Source organism: Rana temporaria, chromosome 5 (assembly GCF_905171775.1).
Source record: "Rana temporaria chromosome 5, aRanTem1.1, whole genome shotgun sequence".
Lineage (NCBI taxonomy): Eukaryota > Metazoa > Chordata > Amphibia > Anura > Ranidae > Rana > Rana temporaria.
Window position 1 is genome coordinate 17,051,076 of NC_053493.1, and position 16,323 is coordinate 17,067,398.

At 41.1% G+C, this 16,323-nt stretch overlaps 1 protein-coding gene across 1 annotated transcript in view; it reads right to left on the minus strand.

Annotated features, from left to right (window-relative positions):
- AQP1 (aquaporin 1 (Colton blood group)) overlaps positions 1-16,323 on the minus strand; it is a 43,613-nt gene that overhangs the window by 13,949 nt on the left and 13,341 nt on the right. The gene's annotated exons all lie outside the window — the stretch shown is intronic.

A 16,323-nucleotide genomic window follows, 5' to 3' on the forward strand; every position in this document is an offset into this window, starting at 1 on the left:
GTAATGGAAACGCTCGATTCCAGCGACTTGCGCCACAACGGGCGTTTGCTACGGGCGTTTCGTCGCTTTAATCAATAGAACATTTCACACAGGCAGAAGATTAAAAAAATCTACCAACATAGCAACAAGTGATGAAAAGATGATAATTTTTCCTATTGGCTAAAATAAAAAACGTCGAAGTAAAAAACGTCGGACAACGCTGTATGCAAACGCGCAAATAAGCATGAATACGCGCGACAAAACGCCGGAAAAAAACGACCGACGCTCAGGTGTGAATGCAGCCTTAGACCCCATTCACACCTGAGCAACAGCCGCGTTCGGCGGTAGCGGCGTATTTTGCCGCGGGTGTGAAACTTTCAATTTTTTTTTTTCAAAAGTCTTCCCATTGCTGTCAATGGGAAAACGCCACTGTCGCCTGAAAAAAAGGGTCCGGGACTTTTTTTTCAGGCGACAGGCGTTCGGCGTCTATGAGATGTGAACCATCTCCATAGACAGCAATGGGAATTCTTCCCTCTAGCGGCAGAAGCGTCCGGCGTCGGGCGTATTGTCGCTCAGGTGTGAATGCAGCCAGGCCTGTCGGAACAAGACAGGCAAAACAAGCAACTGCTTGGGGCCCCCGAGCTGGCCTGGGGCCCCAGCAGGACGGGCCCTTGCCGCGCCGCTGCTTCCTATAAATGCTGCAGCCTGTAGCGTGGCCGAGCTCCTCTTCCTAATTCCTCCTGCAGTTTGGACAGGTACCGTAACCGCACGGTACAGGAGATTCAGTTTCCTGTTCCCAGCCGGACTGACAGAAGAAGTACTCGGGGCTTTGGCGGAAGCTGCGTCCCATCCCCCACTTCTTGCTTGGGGCCCCCAAATTCCTTCAAATGGCCCTGAATGCAGCCTTAGGCTTCATTTCCACTGGCGTTTTTACAGCCACTGTTGTTATACTTTTTTACAGTTTTAAAACACCTGTCCATGTTTATTTTGTAAAAAAAAAAAAAAAAAATTTTTTTTTGGTGAGCTGCAGCTTTAAAAATGCCGCAGTCGCGTTTTTGAGCGTTTTCGAGCGTTTTTGAGCGGTTTTTAACGTCTGGCGTTTTTACAGCTCTACTCTGGAGCTTCAGAACGCCCTGGTCCTGCGTTTTTTTTACAGCTCAAAAACGCCTATGCCATTTGCAGCTCAAAAACGCCTATGTGGGCATGATGCCTAAGGCTGCATTCACACCTAAGCGACAGCCGCGTACGCGTGTAGCGGCAGATTTGCCGCGATTACAAATGTTTCTTTTTTTTTTTTTTTTTTTCTAAAGTATTCCCATTGCTGTCTATGGGAAAACGCGCGTGTCGCTTGAAAAAAAGGGTCCGGGACTTTTTTTCAGGCGACAGGCGTTGCGCGTCTATGAGATGTGAACCATCTCCATAGACGGCAATGGGAATTCTCACCTCTAGCGACAGAAGCGTCCCGCGTCGGGCGTTTTGTCGCTTAGGTGTGAATGGGGTCTTAGGCTGCATTCACATCTATGCGACAGCGGCGTACGGCGTACGCGGCGTATTTTGCCGCGAGTGTGTATCTTTTTTTTTTTTTCAGATTCTTCCCATTACTGTCAATGGGCGAACGCCAATGTCCGGGACTTTTTTTGAGGCGACAGGCGTTCGGCGTCTATGAGATGTGAACCATCTCCATAGACAGCAATGGGAATTCTCCCCTCTAGCGGCAGAAGCGTCCGGCGTCGGGCGTTGTGTCGCATAGATGTGAATGGAGCCATAGAATAACATGGACAGGCGTTTTTAAGCTGTAAAAAACGCTCAGAAAAGTGGCTGTAAAAACGCCATTTCGGTGGATGCTGGAGAGGTAAAAGGCCACCTTCTGGAAAACTGTGAGGCCTCGTACACACGACCGAGGAACTCGTCGGAAAAGACACACCGTTTTCCTCGACGAGTTCCTTGTTAGGCCTCGTACACTGCAAAAACCAGCAAGAAACTTGCTGGGAGATATTTTTTGGTCGAGGAAACCGGTCGTGTGTACATTTTCGTTGAGGAAACTCGACGAGCCAAAAAGAGAGCAAGTTCTCTATTTTCTCGACGGGGGTCTGATTTGGCTCGTCGAGTTTCTGGTCGGGCTGGTTTTCAACGAGAAACTCGGACATCTGTATGCTAAGAAACCCGCGCTTGCTCAGATTAAAGTATGAGACGGGAGTAAAAGTAGCATTTGTAATGGAGATAACACATTTTTAAAGCTGTAACAGACTGAAAAGTGCAAATGTGGTTACAACCAAGCCTTTCTATCATCTCAAACTGGTCTGCCCATTCTCCTCTGACCTCTAGCATCAACAAGGCATTTTCCTCCACACAACTGCCACTCACTGGATATTTTCTATTTTTCTGACCATTCTCTGTAAACCCGAGAGATAGTTGTGCATGAAAATCCCAGTAGATCAGCAGTTTTTTAAATACTTAGATCAGCCGTGGTGAGTGTATATACCTAAATGGTCAACAGCTGGACATTCAAACCTCCCCTTTCCCCCACCACTCTGTTCAGCTATTGGACACAAGAAAAGTGCCCTATACCTCTACGTATGGAGGAAGATGTGACTTCCTTTCCTCTTATGTGACACCGGTGGTGGTGCTTGGTGGTGGCTTCTTAACTACTTGCCGACCAGCCGCCGCAGTTATACGGCGGCAGGTTGGCTCCCCTGCACGAGAGCCCGTAGCTATACGTCGGCTCTCTAAGCACCCCTCGATCTTCCCTGACTCCCGTGCGCGTGCCCGGCGGGCACGATCACCGCCGGGCACCCGAGATTGCTCGTTACAGAGCAAGGATCGGGAGCTGTGTGAGTGTAAACACACAGCTCCCGGTCCTGTCAGGGGGGAAATGCCTGACTGTCAGTTCATACAATGTATGAACAGCGATCAGTCATTTCCCCTAGTGAGGCCACCCCCCTATAGTTAGAACACACCCAGGGAACATACTTAACCCCTTCCCCGCCCCCTAGTGTTAACTCCTTCCCTGCCAGTGGCATTTTTATAGTAATCAATGCATTTTTATAGCACTGATCGCTATAAAAATGCCAATGGTCCCAAAAATGTGTCAAAAGTGTCCGAAGTGTCCGCCATAATGTCGCAGTACCAAAATAAAAAAAATTGCTGATCGCCGCCATTACTAGTAAAAAAAAAATATTAATAAAAATGCCATAAAACTACCCCTTATTTTGTAAAAGCTATAACTTTTGCGCAAACCAATCAATAAACGTTTATTGCGATATTTTTTTACGAAAAATAGGTAGAAGAATACATATCGGCCTAAACTGAGAAAAAAAATATTTTTTTTATATATTTCTGGGGGATATTTATTATAGCAAAAATTAAAAAATATAATTTTTTTTCAAAATTGTCGCTTTATTTTTGTTTATAGCGCAAAAACTAAAAAACACAAAGGTGATCAAATACCACCAAAAGAAAGCTCTATTTGTGGGGAAAAAAGGACGCCAATTTTGTTTGGGAGCCACGTCGCACGACCGGGCAATTGTCAGTTAAAGCGACGCAGTGCCGAATCGCAAAAAGCGCTCTGGTCTTTGACCAGCAATATGGTCCGGGGGTTAAGTGGTTAAGCACCCAGCAAAGTCAGATAAGGCTGTTTTTTCTTTAAAAAAATATTTATTTTCAATTCCATTAATGCGGTTTACTATGGCTTGTTATCGCTTAAACAAAGTCACAAGCCGGGACCGGGAGTCAAAAAAAAAAAAAAAGAATTCCCTTAGTTTTTGAGCAACTTTTTGTTTTTGAAGCTTCTCAGTTCTTATCTCTTAGTGTCACCCTTACTGATATGAAATAGCTATTTTCCTTCAGGACTCCACCCTCAGTCTCTGTCACAATGGGTGATAATAGGTGACCTTGTTGCCGTGTTTAGCATGACTTAGCAGAAGCAAGTGATGGGGCACCAAAAGCAGCAGAGATGTTGGGTTACGAGGACATAACGGCCTGTAAAATTAAATACACAGTTAACGGTTGCCCGATCATGGCGCCCAGCAACTCTCGGGGAAATGGGGATTGTACTGCAGCATTAAGTGTAGCAAAAAGTTTACAAAATGTTTTTAAATGAACTGTTTCAAATTAAATATTGAAATAATAAAGTTCATTAAAATACATAAAAAAAATGTTTTCAAAATAAAATTATAACAAAAAAATAAAAAAAATACTTAAAATAAATCAATAAAAACAAACAAAACAAAAAAAAGTTTCCAAACATTGTATAAATTAAAGCTATTTTGTCCTTTTTGCAGAATGAGCAAAAAAGAAAAATGGTTTTGATTTACTACAGGACAGGAGTAACGAGCTCACAACAAATAAATAATGAAATTATTTAATTATTTATTTATTGTCAGCACTCGTTATTCCTGTAGTAAATCGAAACCATTGTGTTTCTGCTCATTCTACAAGAAGGACAAAATACCTTTATTTTATACAATGTATGGAAATTTTTTTTTTGTTTTGTTTGCTTTTATTGATTTATTTTAAGTATATATTTTTTATTTATTTTGTTATAATTTAATTTATTTTAGTTTAGAAAGTTTTTTTTTATATGTATTTTAATGTACTTTATTATTTCATTATTTATTTATTTAATTTGAAAAAGTTAATTTAAAAACATTTTGGGCCAGATCCACATACATTTGCATCGGCGCAGCGTATCAGAGATACACTACGCCGCCGTACCTTACCTGCCGTATATTCGAATCCTCAGCGAGTTTGCGCCTTAAGTTACGGCGGTGTAGTGTATTTCTGGCGGCGGATTTGAAATTGGGCGGGTTGGGGCGGGTTTCATTTAAATGAAGCGCGTCCCCGCGCCAAATGAACTGCGCATGCGTCGTCCAGAAATTTCCCGCCGTGCTTTGAGCGAAATGACGTCGCAACAAAGTAATTTTTTTAACTTAGATGTGAGTTACGTCCATCCCTATTCACGGACAACTTACGCAAAAAAAAAAACACGGGAACGACGGCCATACTTAACATGGCAATTCTATGTATACGCCGAAAAATACCAGCTTTAACTGTACGCCGGAAAAAGCCGACTACAGACGATGTTAGAAAATGCGACGGCCGCGCGTACGTTCTTGGATCGTCGTAAATCGCTAATTTGCATACCTGACACGGAAAACGCCACCCAGCGGACGCCGAAGTATTGCATCTTAGATCCGAAGGCGTACGAAGACGTACACCTGTCGGATCGAACCCAGAAGCCGTCGTATCTTGTTTTGAGGATTCAAAACAACGATACGACGCGGGAAATTTGAAAGTACACCGGCGTATCAGTGGATACGCCGGTGTACTTCGTCTGTGGATCTGGCCCTCTGTAAACTACAAAAAAATAGATAACAAATCAATAAAAACAAAAAAGCAAAAAAACAAAAACAAATCGTGTACGAGTAAAAAAAAAAAAAATTATTTAGTTCCTTTGCACATTATTGGATATTTAAAATGAACACAGCTTCACCTTATTAATGAAGTTGTGTGCATTTCCTTCGCTACGTGAACAGTCTACAGCTCTTTAGTAAATAAAATTCTCAATTACCTTGATTCGTCAAGCTGCTGTCTGAGGCCGGGTTCACACTGGTACGACAAACACTCCGACATTGGGAGCTCATGTCGCACGACGTGTGAAAATCAAGGTGCTTTGGGGCGGGGGGCGCACCCAAAGCACCCACCTCCCGATGTTGAGGGCATGCGGCCTGGTAAGGTTCAGGAAGGGGTGCGCTCGCTCGTCCCCACCCTCTTTCCTAACCAGTCGGACTGCGTGCTCGGATAAGGGTCTGGTATGGATTTTGGGGGGGACCCCCACGCAGTTTTTCGGCATAGGGGTTCCCCTTAACCACTTAAGACCCAGACCATTATGCAGGTTAAGGACCTTGCCCCCTTTTGCAATACGCCACTGCGTCGCTTTAACTGACAATAGCACGGTCGTGCGACGTGGCTCCCAAACCAAATTGGCGTCCTTTTTTTCCCACAAATAGAGCTTTCTTTTGGTGCTATTTGATCACCTCTGCATGACTGCGACATTATGGCGGACACATCGGACAATTTTGACACATTTTTGGGACCATTGTCATTTTCACAGTGAAAAGTGCTATAAAAATGCATTGTTTACTGTGAAAATTACACTGGCAGTGAAGGGGTTAACCACTAGGGGGCGCTGTAGGGGTTAAGTGTGACCTCATGTGTGTTTCTAACTGTAGGGGGGCGGGCTGGACGTGTGACATCACTGACATTGCCACAATGAAAAACGGGGAAGGTGTGTTTACACACACCTCTCCCCGTTCTTCAGCTCCTGTGACCTATCGGGGGATACCGATGGCGATCAGGTCCGCGGGACCCACAGGTGCGGTCACAGAGCTTCGGACCAGGTCGCGAGCGCGCCGGCGGTGGCACGCTCGCGACCCCGCAGCTGGGCTCTTAAAGAGGACGTACAGGTACATGCTTGTGCCCAGCCGTGCCATTCTGCTGATGTATTTCGGCGTGAGGGGGTCCTTAAGTGGTTAAAATCCATACCAAACCGAAGGGCCTGGTATGCTCCTAGAGGGGGAACCCATGCCTTTTTTTTTACATTTGGTGTGGAGTTCCCCCTCAAGAATTATACCAGACACAGTGCCTGGTGTTGTCGGGGATAGAAGTCGGATCCCTGTTCATTAAAGTTGGACGTATTAGTAAATCTCCCCCCACGCAGTGTGCCAATTAGCACTTAACCACTTGAGACCCGCGCTGTAGACGGAAGACGTCCACAGCCCGGCTCTCAACTGCCGGGTGGACATCCCTGGACGTCCTTTTATGTGCATTCCCCGTGTGCGCCGCTGGGGGCACGCAGCAGGGAAACACTGTGCCCGGCGCATCGCTGAGATGCCGATGCGTGTACCTGGCGGCCGCGATGTCCGCCAGGTACCCGCGATCGGCGGTGACAGCAGGGATGTGGAGCTCTGTGTGTAAACTAAGAGCTCCACGTCCTGTCAGGGAGAGAGGAGACCAATCTTTGTCCCTTGTACATAGGGACACAGCATCGGCCACCTCCCCCAGTCACCCCCCTCCCCCCACAGTTAGAACACACCCAGGGAATACATTTAACCCCTTCCTCACCCCCTAGTGTTAACCCCTTCCCTGCCAGTCACATTTATACAGTAATTAGTGCATTTTTACAGCACTGATCGCTGTATTAATGTGAATGGTCCCAAAATTGTGTCAAAAGTGTCCGATGTGTCCGCCACAATATCGCAGGCCTGACAAAAAAATCGCAGATCGCCGCCGTTACTAGTAAAAAATAAATCATAAATCCTCAAAACAAGATACGACGGCATCTGGGTTAGATCCGACAGGTGTACATCTTCGTACGCCTTCGGATCTAAGATGCAATTCTTCGGCGTCCGCTGGGTGGCGTTCCCGTCGTTTTCCGCGTCGAGTATGCAAATTAGCTATTTCCGACGATCCACGAACGTACGAGCGGCCGGCGCATTCTTTTTACGTCGTCTCTAGTCGGCTTTTTCCGGCGTATAGTTAAAGCAGCTGTTTCGTGGCGTATAGTTAAACCTGCTATGTTAAGTATGGCCGTCGTTCCCGCGTTTAATTTGAATTTTATTTTTCATTTGCGTAAGTCGTCCGTGAATCGCGGGATGGACGTAATTGAATTAAATTATTTAATTGAATTAATTTAATTAATTAATTTAAGTCAAAACAATGACGTCCTTGCAACGTCATTTTGCGCAATGCACGGCGGGAAATTTAGGGACGGCGCATGCACAGTTCCTTCGGCGCGGGGACGCTCTTCATTTAAATGAAACACGCCCCCTACCCGCCCAATTTGAAATCCGCACCCTTACGCCGCGAGAGATACACTATGCCGCCGTAACTTGCAGCGCGAATTCTTTGTGGATTCAAAGCTACAAAAAGTAAGTTACAGCAGCGTAGCGTATCTCACATACGCTGCGCCCATGCAATTCTTTCTGGATCTGCCCCTATCTGTCTTTAATCAAATTATTTATTAAAAAAGAAAAAAAGAGTGATATTAATTGCCAGTCAACTTAGTGTCACCTATAGGACCTCAACAAAGTAAACCCTCCTGAATAAAACTATTTATCAATTCGAAACTGAACTGTTGACCATATTCTGTAACCTTCACCTGCCAGAGAATTAAGATAAGGTATGAAAACACCTGCAAGGTATGCTGTGCTGAATTCTAATAGATTTATTTTTTTGTAGGTTCTTGAGTTATTATGAATATTATGATGATTTTTATTAGTATTATTATGTTGTTATTATTGTTGTTGTTTTTATGATTTTTAGTATTATTATTAACAATAATAATAATTTAAAGTATATCTATAGCTAAGTCTTCTCTTTTTATTTTTATTTTATTATTATTATTTTTAATAATAATTAAAAGTATATCTAGAGCTCAGTCTTCTCCTTTTATTTTAAGTTTATTATTATTGTTATTATTATATTATTGTTAATAATAATTATAATAATACAAAAAGTATATCTATAGCTAAGTCTTCTCTTTTAGCTTTAGTTTATTATTTTTATTTTTATTATTATTGATTAAGATAAGGAGTGAAAACACCTGCAAGGTATTCTGTGCCGAATTCTGCAAATTCCGTGATATTTAAAAGCAGGTTCCCAAAAGACATCAACTTTGTAAATATAATGTATTACTTTTTTTTGTAGGTTGTTGAGTTATTTTGATTATTATGATGATTATTAGTAGTATTATTATGTTATTATTTTTATTGTTGTGTTTATGATTATTATTATTATTATTATTATTATTATTATTATTATTATTATTAATATTAATAACAATAATAATAATTAAAAGTATATCTATAGCTAAGTCTTCTCTTTTTATTTTTATTTTTTTATTTTTATTTTTAATAATAATAATAATAATAATAATAATAATAATAATAATAATAATAATAATTAAAAGTATATCTATAGCTTAGTCTTCTCCTTTTATTTTAAGTTTATTATTATTGTTATTATTATATTATTGTTAACAATAATAATAATTATAATAATAATAGTAATAATAATAATAATAATAATAATAATATTAAAAGGTATATCTATAGCTAAGTCTTCTCTTTTAGCTTTAGTTTATTATAATTATTTTTATTATTATTGATTAAGATAAGGAGTGAAAACACCTGCAAGGTGTTCTGTGCTGAATTCTGCAAATTCCGTGATGTTTAAAAGCAGGTTCCCAAAAAAGATCAGCTTTGTAAATAGAATTTATAACTTTTTTTTGTAGGTTGTTAAGTTATTATGATTATTATGATGATTATTAGTAGTATTATTATGTTATTATTTTTATTGTTGTTTTTATGATTATTATTAATATTAACAATAATAATAATACAAAGTAAAGCTATAGCTTAGTCTTTTCTTTTTATTTTATTATTATTATTTTTAATAATAATAATAATAATAATAATAATAATAATAATAATAATAATAATAGCAATAATAATAATAATAATAATAATTAACAGTATATCTATAGCTTAGTCTTCTCCTTTTATTTTATGTTTATTATTATTGTTATTATATTATTGTTAACAATAATAATAATTATAATAATAATAATAATAATATTAAAAAGTATTTCTATAACTAAGTCTTCTCTTTTGGCTTTAGTTTATTATTTTTATTATTATTGATTAAAATAAGGCGTGAAAAAACCAGCAAGGTATTCTGCGCTGAATTCTGCAAATTCCGTGATATTTAAAAGCAGGTTCCCAAAAGAGATCAACTTTGTAAATAGAATGCATTACTTTTTTTGTAGGTTGTTGAGTTATTATGATTATTATGATGATTAGTAGTAGTATTATTATGTTATTATTTTTATTGTTTTTATGATTAATATTATTAACAATAATAATAATTTGAAAGTATATCTATAGCTTAGTCTTCTTCTTTTATTTTTAGTTTATCATTATTTGCATTATTATATTATTATTTAATAATAATAATAATAATAATAATAATAATAATAATAATAATAATAATACTTATAATAATAAAAAGTATATCTATAGTCAAGTCTTCTCTTTTAGTTTATTATTATTATTATTATTATTATTATTATTATTATTATTATAATTATTAATTATAATAATATTAAAAAGTTTATCTATAGTCAAGTCTTCTCTTTTAGTTTATTATTATTATTATTATTATTATTATTATTATTATTATTAATTATAATAATATTAAAAAGTATATCTATAGCTAAGTCTTCTCTTTTAGTTTTGGGCAGAGTAGGGAAGGGTTAAGATCCTAGTCAGTTTATTTTTTGCTATCTGTGTCCCATTGGGAAAATTTCTCCGTACATTCTGTCCTGGGCAGACAAATGGAAGGGGATTAAAGAAAACCTTTCCAAAGTGCGGGAAAGTCCTCTATTTCCCATTGACACTGGTTGGGAAGGGGTTAACAATTAGGGGTGATCAAGGGGTTAACTGTGTGCCTAACAATGTGTAATGTTTGTGTTATGTGCTGCTTTTACTAAGCGATCTTGTTGTTTTTTCTCCCTTTGCAGGGAATAAAAACAGCAAGATCGCCTGTCAGTGTACAGAGCTTTGTGTTGTTTACCAACACAGATCTCCCTTCTGTGAATCAAAGAGCCGAACAGTGGGCTGGGCTGGGACCCGCTGATTGTCTTGTGCTGTAACAAATCACAGCACAGCCGATGCGGCGGGTGAGCGCCTTACCTGGAAGCGCTGATCACGTACCAGATACATGACCCAGCGCACAGCGGCTGCCCTGCCCCTGTAGATGTACGTGGTGCGACGGTCGCTAAGCGGTTAAGATAAATAGAGGGTCACAGACAACAATAAAAACAGCGGTAAAAAACCAACAGAGGGTCTAACCATTACCTACATTATCTAAAACTAAACAAAAAGTTATTTTTCCTATAAATGTATAAAGTAGAAGGAGAGCGTGGTGTACAAACCTTTCACAAGTTTAATGACTTGCCGATCGCGATACGTATACTGTATATACGTTGCGGTCTGCAAGTGGTTTACCGGGATTATGGCTGAAGATATCAGCCATAACCCCCGGTACCGCTTTTTCCAGCAGGCGGCCGGTTTTCCTATAAAACCGGTCCGGACGTTTCCGAAGGACGCCTATCGGCTGCATTCGGCACCGTTCGGCTTATTTTAGTTTCCATTGACTTCAATGGGGAAACTCGCTTTGATATGCAAATGCTTTGGATTACAAGCATTCTCCTGGAACGGATTATTCTCGTAATCCGAGGATCCACTGTATATACATCAGCAATGACAGGGTTCAGAGAGAATATAAATTACCTAGTATTATTTTGTAGTATAATTATGCATTTTATTGAATATTTATTATTATTATGTACCAATAATTTGTATTTTGTTGCAGTGAAATACAGAGTCTATATATACAATTATATGCATCAATAAATATTACTTTATAACAATCATTTATTTTATTGCATCTGCATATAAAGCCCCACTCTCATTTTTCTTTTTTGACATTACTGCTTTTCCTTATATTATAAAAAAAAAAAACGGTAGAGAAATGCAGGAAGACGTTTTAACGACTCTGGTTGGGTGTTTTGCCCTAATTTTCCTTGTCTGAGTGCTTCTTCTTGAGGCTGTGCGGAAATTCTTTGTTTCGCTGTCACCCGCCAGCGGCAATATTCTGAAGTAATAGGAAATAGTTGTGGAGGAGATGGTTCCTGAGGGTAGTGAGAAAAGAGCAGGACATTGCGTTCAATTCATGGCGTTAAATTGGAGTGTTATTTTGACGTCAAAATTTCGATTTAGCTTTAGTCATTGGGGTAGATTCACGCAGAATGGCGTTTCTTTGTGCGGGCGTATCGTATCCTATTTACGTTACGCTTCCGCAACTTTTACAGGCAAGTGCCGTATTCTTAAAAGAAAGTTGCGGCGGCGTAGCGTAAATAGGCCGGCGTAAGCCCGCCTAATTCAAATTGTGAAGAGGTGGGCGTGTGTTATGTAAATCAACCCTGACCCAACGTCCGTGGAATTTCCCAGTGTGCATTGCTCCAAAGTACGCCGCAAGGACGTCATTGGTTTTGACGTGAACGTAAATGACGTCCAGCCCCATTCACGGACGACTTACGCAAACAACGTACATTTTTCAAATTTTGTTGCTTGAACGGCGGCCATACTTAACATTGGTACGCCGCATATGCGCCTCATATAGCAGGGGTAACTTTACGCCGGGAAAAGCCTAACGTAAACGGCGTAACTGTACTGCGTCGGCCGGGCGTACGTTCGTGTATTCGCGTATCTAGCTGATTTACATATTCTAGGCGTAAATCAGCGTACACGCCTCTAGTGGCCAGCGTAAATATGCAGTTAAGATCCGACGGCGTAAGAGACTTACGCCGGTCGGATCTAATAGAAATCTATGCGTAACTGATTCGAAGGCCCCGTACACACAGCCGAGGAACTCGACGTGCCAAACACATCGAGTTCCTCGGCCAGTTCAGCCCTGAAGCCGCCGAGGAGCTCGGCGGGCAGAGAGCTCCCATAGAACAACGAGGAAATAGAGAACATGTTCTCTATTTCCTCGTCGAGCTCCTCGTCGGCTTCCTCGGCGAAATTGTACACACGGCCGGGTTTCTCGGCAGAATTCAGCCAGAAACTCGGTCGGAAGCTGAATTCTGCCGAGGAAACTGGTCGTGTGTACGGGGCCTATAAATCAGGCGCATAGATACGATCGGCCAGACTCAGAGATACGACGGCGTATCTGGAGATACGCCGTTGTATCTCCTTTCTGAATCTCCTTTCGGACTGCGAGTCGGCTCTATATGGCGCCTGCGCACCGACGTTTGGCTTCTTTCGGCAACTCATGACGCGCTGTTTGCGCCGGTTGGAAGGATGTCAATCAATTAGGAACGCCCAGTCCCGCAGATTACATACCCGGAAGCGGCGCTGAAAACACGGTATGTACGGCACTGAAGAAAAAAAAAACAGCCGATTGTCATTCTGACAACTGGGCTGAATGTCATGTTAAAACATTTTTTTTTGGGTGAACCCTCGCTTTAAGTGGCTGATGGTATATTTGTTTATGTTATTTCTTTACCTTTTTGTGAGACTATATTAACCACTTAAGGACCCCTTAATGCCGATATATGTCGGCAGAATGGCACGGCTGGGCACAAGCACGTACCTGTACGTGTCTCTTTAAGGCCCAGCCGCGGGGGCGCAAGCGCGCCGGTGGTGGCGCGCTCGCGACCCGGTCCAAAGCTCCGCAACTGCGCCTGCGGGACCCGCGGACCTGATCGCCGCCGGTGTCCCGCGATCGGTCACCGGAGCTGAAGAACGGGGAGAGGTGAGTGTAAACACACCTTCCCGTTCTTCGTTGTGGCAGTGGCAGTGATCGTGTGTTCCCTGATATAGGGAAAGGCGATCAATGACGTCACACATCCAGCCCCGCCCCCCTACAGTTAGAAACACATATGAGGTCACACATAACCCCCTACAGTGCCCCCTAGTGATTAACTCCTAAACTGCAATTGTCATTTTCACAGTAATCAGTGCATTTTTATAGCAGTTTTCGCTGTGAAAATTGACAATGGTCCCAAAAATATGTCAAAATTGTCCGATGTGTCCGCCATAATGTCGCAGTCACGAAAAAAATCACTGATCGCCGCCATTAGTAAAAAAAAAAAAAAAAAAAAAATTTATAAAAATGCCATAAAACTATCCCCTATTTTGTAAACGCTATAAATTTTGCGCAAACCAATCAATAAACGCTTATTGCGATTTTTTTAACCAAAAATATGTAGAAGAATACGTATCGTCCCAAACTGAGGAAAAAAATTTTTTTTTATATCTTTTTTGCGGATATTTTTTATAGCAAAAAGTAAAAAATATTGAATTTTTCTTCAAAATTGTCGCTCTATTTTTGTTTATAGCGCAAAAAATCTATCCTATTGTTCTATTGTGGCTGTCTGCCTCAACTATGATGGGATGTGTGAAGCCTCGTACACACGACCGAGGAACTCGACGGGCGAAACACATCGTTTTCCTCATCGAGTTCCTTGTTAGGCTGTCGAGGAACTCGACAAGGCAAGTTTCTCCATTCCCGTCGAGGAAATAGAGAACTTGCTCTCTTTTTGGCTCGTCGAGTTTCTCGACAGTTTCCTCGACGAAAATGTACACACGACCGTTTTCCTCGGCAAAAAAATATCTCTCAGCAAGTTTCTTGCTGGTTTTTTCCGAGAAACTCGGTCGTGTGTACGAGGCCTAAGTGTGTTTGCTGTGAGGAAAAGGGGAGAGGGACTCCTCCAACAGCCCCCCCCCTGCTGATAAGACTGTGTACTGATGAGACGTTTGAACACACCTGACCTGAACTGTGTCTCCATTGTCATTGGACAGTTTAACCCGCCCTGTTTTCCAAGGGTGGGGGGGGGGAAGAATCTCTGAGTTATTGTATCTATTGTGTCCATATGTGAAAATAAATCAGAGTTATTGTTGCCACTCTAGACTGGTGTTGTCTGGTGACTGGGTGGGCTTTTGAGTCTTGGATGGTGCAGGTTCTGGACAGAGGAAGCATTGATGGCGCACATATTCCTGGGTTCGTCACACATATATTCCCATGTAATGTATGGAGGAAGATGTCCATTGTCCAAGAACGGGATGGGAGGTGTTAACATTTGTGAAAGCACCCTGATCTTATTCACATGATCCATTCACCTTCCAATCACCACCAAATCTCCTTTACAGAAGTGTGTAGACCTAAACAATCCATGTCCTTCATATCTAATCATGCAGGCTCTTGCAGTGCATTGCTGATGGTAAAGAACTGTTGCAATGAGGTATAACGTGCGCGGCCAGAATATCACCAAGGCCTGGAAATATCTTGAATGCTTTTAAAAAACACTACTGTAAATAAAAAAATTGGGTGGTTTACCAAGGGGAAAAGAAGGAAGGGGATGTAAAGTCTCCTTAAGTATACTTTGTTTCAATGTGCGCTGTGTTAAAGCAACCAGTTCAACCTGAATGGGATGCCACCACGCTGAAACGCATCAAAAATGGAGCACGGGCTATTTTGGCAAAGTGCATTGGGGTGCCATTCAGAATGAATGGCTCTGTATTGCACCAAGACAACCCAAGTGTTATTGCAAGGTGAAAGTGTGAGTGGTGGGATCTTAAACATCCAACCATGTGCAGGAGAATTTAAAGTGGAACTTTTGTTGCAAAGCAGTTGGACTTTTCTACTTGAACTAAATACATTGCAAACTGATATAAGGGATAGGTAAGTCTACCTTTATCATCAAAACCTGAGCAATCTCAGTGTCGTAAGAAGACCCCTTCAGGAAAAAGTAGTCTACAAATTGAACAAAGGAAACAGGTTTATTCATGAAGACACACATTTGTGTTTCGAGCTACAGCACTTACTCATATGGCACCTTGTGAGTAAGTACTGCAACCCGAAAGGCGTCAAGTAAAGGGGCTGCATTACAATTGTGTGGTGTACCAAGAATAGGCCTTCTATTTTATCTCCGACTCTTTCTCAAACCTTTGTTTTATGGGATTCACTTAAAAATAATCCCTCTCTAATTTCTAAAGGCAGACCTTTATCGAGTGTTTTTCTAGACCCACTCTTTGTTTCTAAAATTGAAGTAGATTCGTTCAAATGGTGGCATGACAAAGGGTTGTATCGTATAGGCCGTTTTTTTTCGCGCTCGGGTCCACTTCCTGAACAACACTTCATTGACAAGCTAGGTCTTCCTGTCTCAGAAAAATTAAGATTTTCTCAACTACATGACTATGCACAAAGCCTATGGGATAGTGGCTCGATCTCTGGACTATTGACACCTTATGAAAGTAATTGTGATCAGGGTTTGATCAGGAAGGGGAATATTTCAATCATATATCAATCGCTTGCTAATAATTGCACCAAATTACCTCATATGCTGGCCTGGGAAAGGGAACTTAATAACAACTGGGATTTATCTGACTGGTGTAGTAATTATACTAGATCCATTAAAGGATATGTGAATATATCCCTTGTAGAGGCTAATGTAAAAATTTATACTAGGTGGTATTTAGTTCCCGTTAAACTGGCTTCCATGTATCCGTCAACTTCGCCCCTTTGCTTCAGAGGTTGTCAGGGATTGGGGTCTATGGTACATATATGGTGGGAATGTCCCAAAATACGTGGATACTGGAATAAGGTGTTCAACATAATAAGACGTGTCACAGGCTGTAATTTGCATCAATCCCCCACTATCGCTTTACTTCACGGGATGTTACCCCAAACCTCCAAGGTTACTAGAAAACTCATCCTATA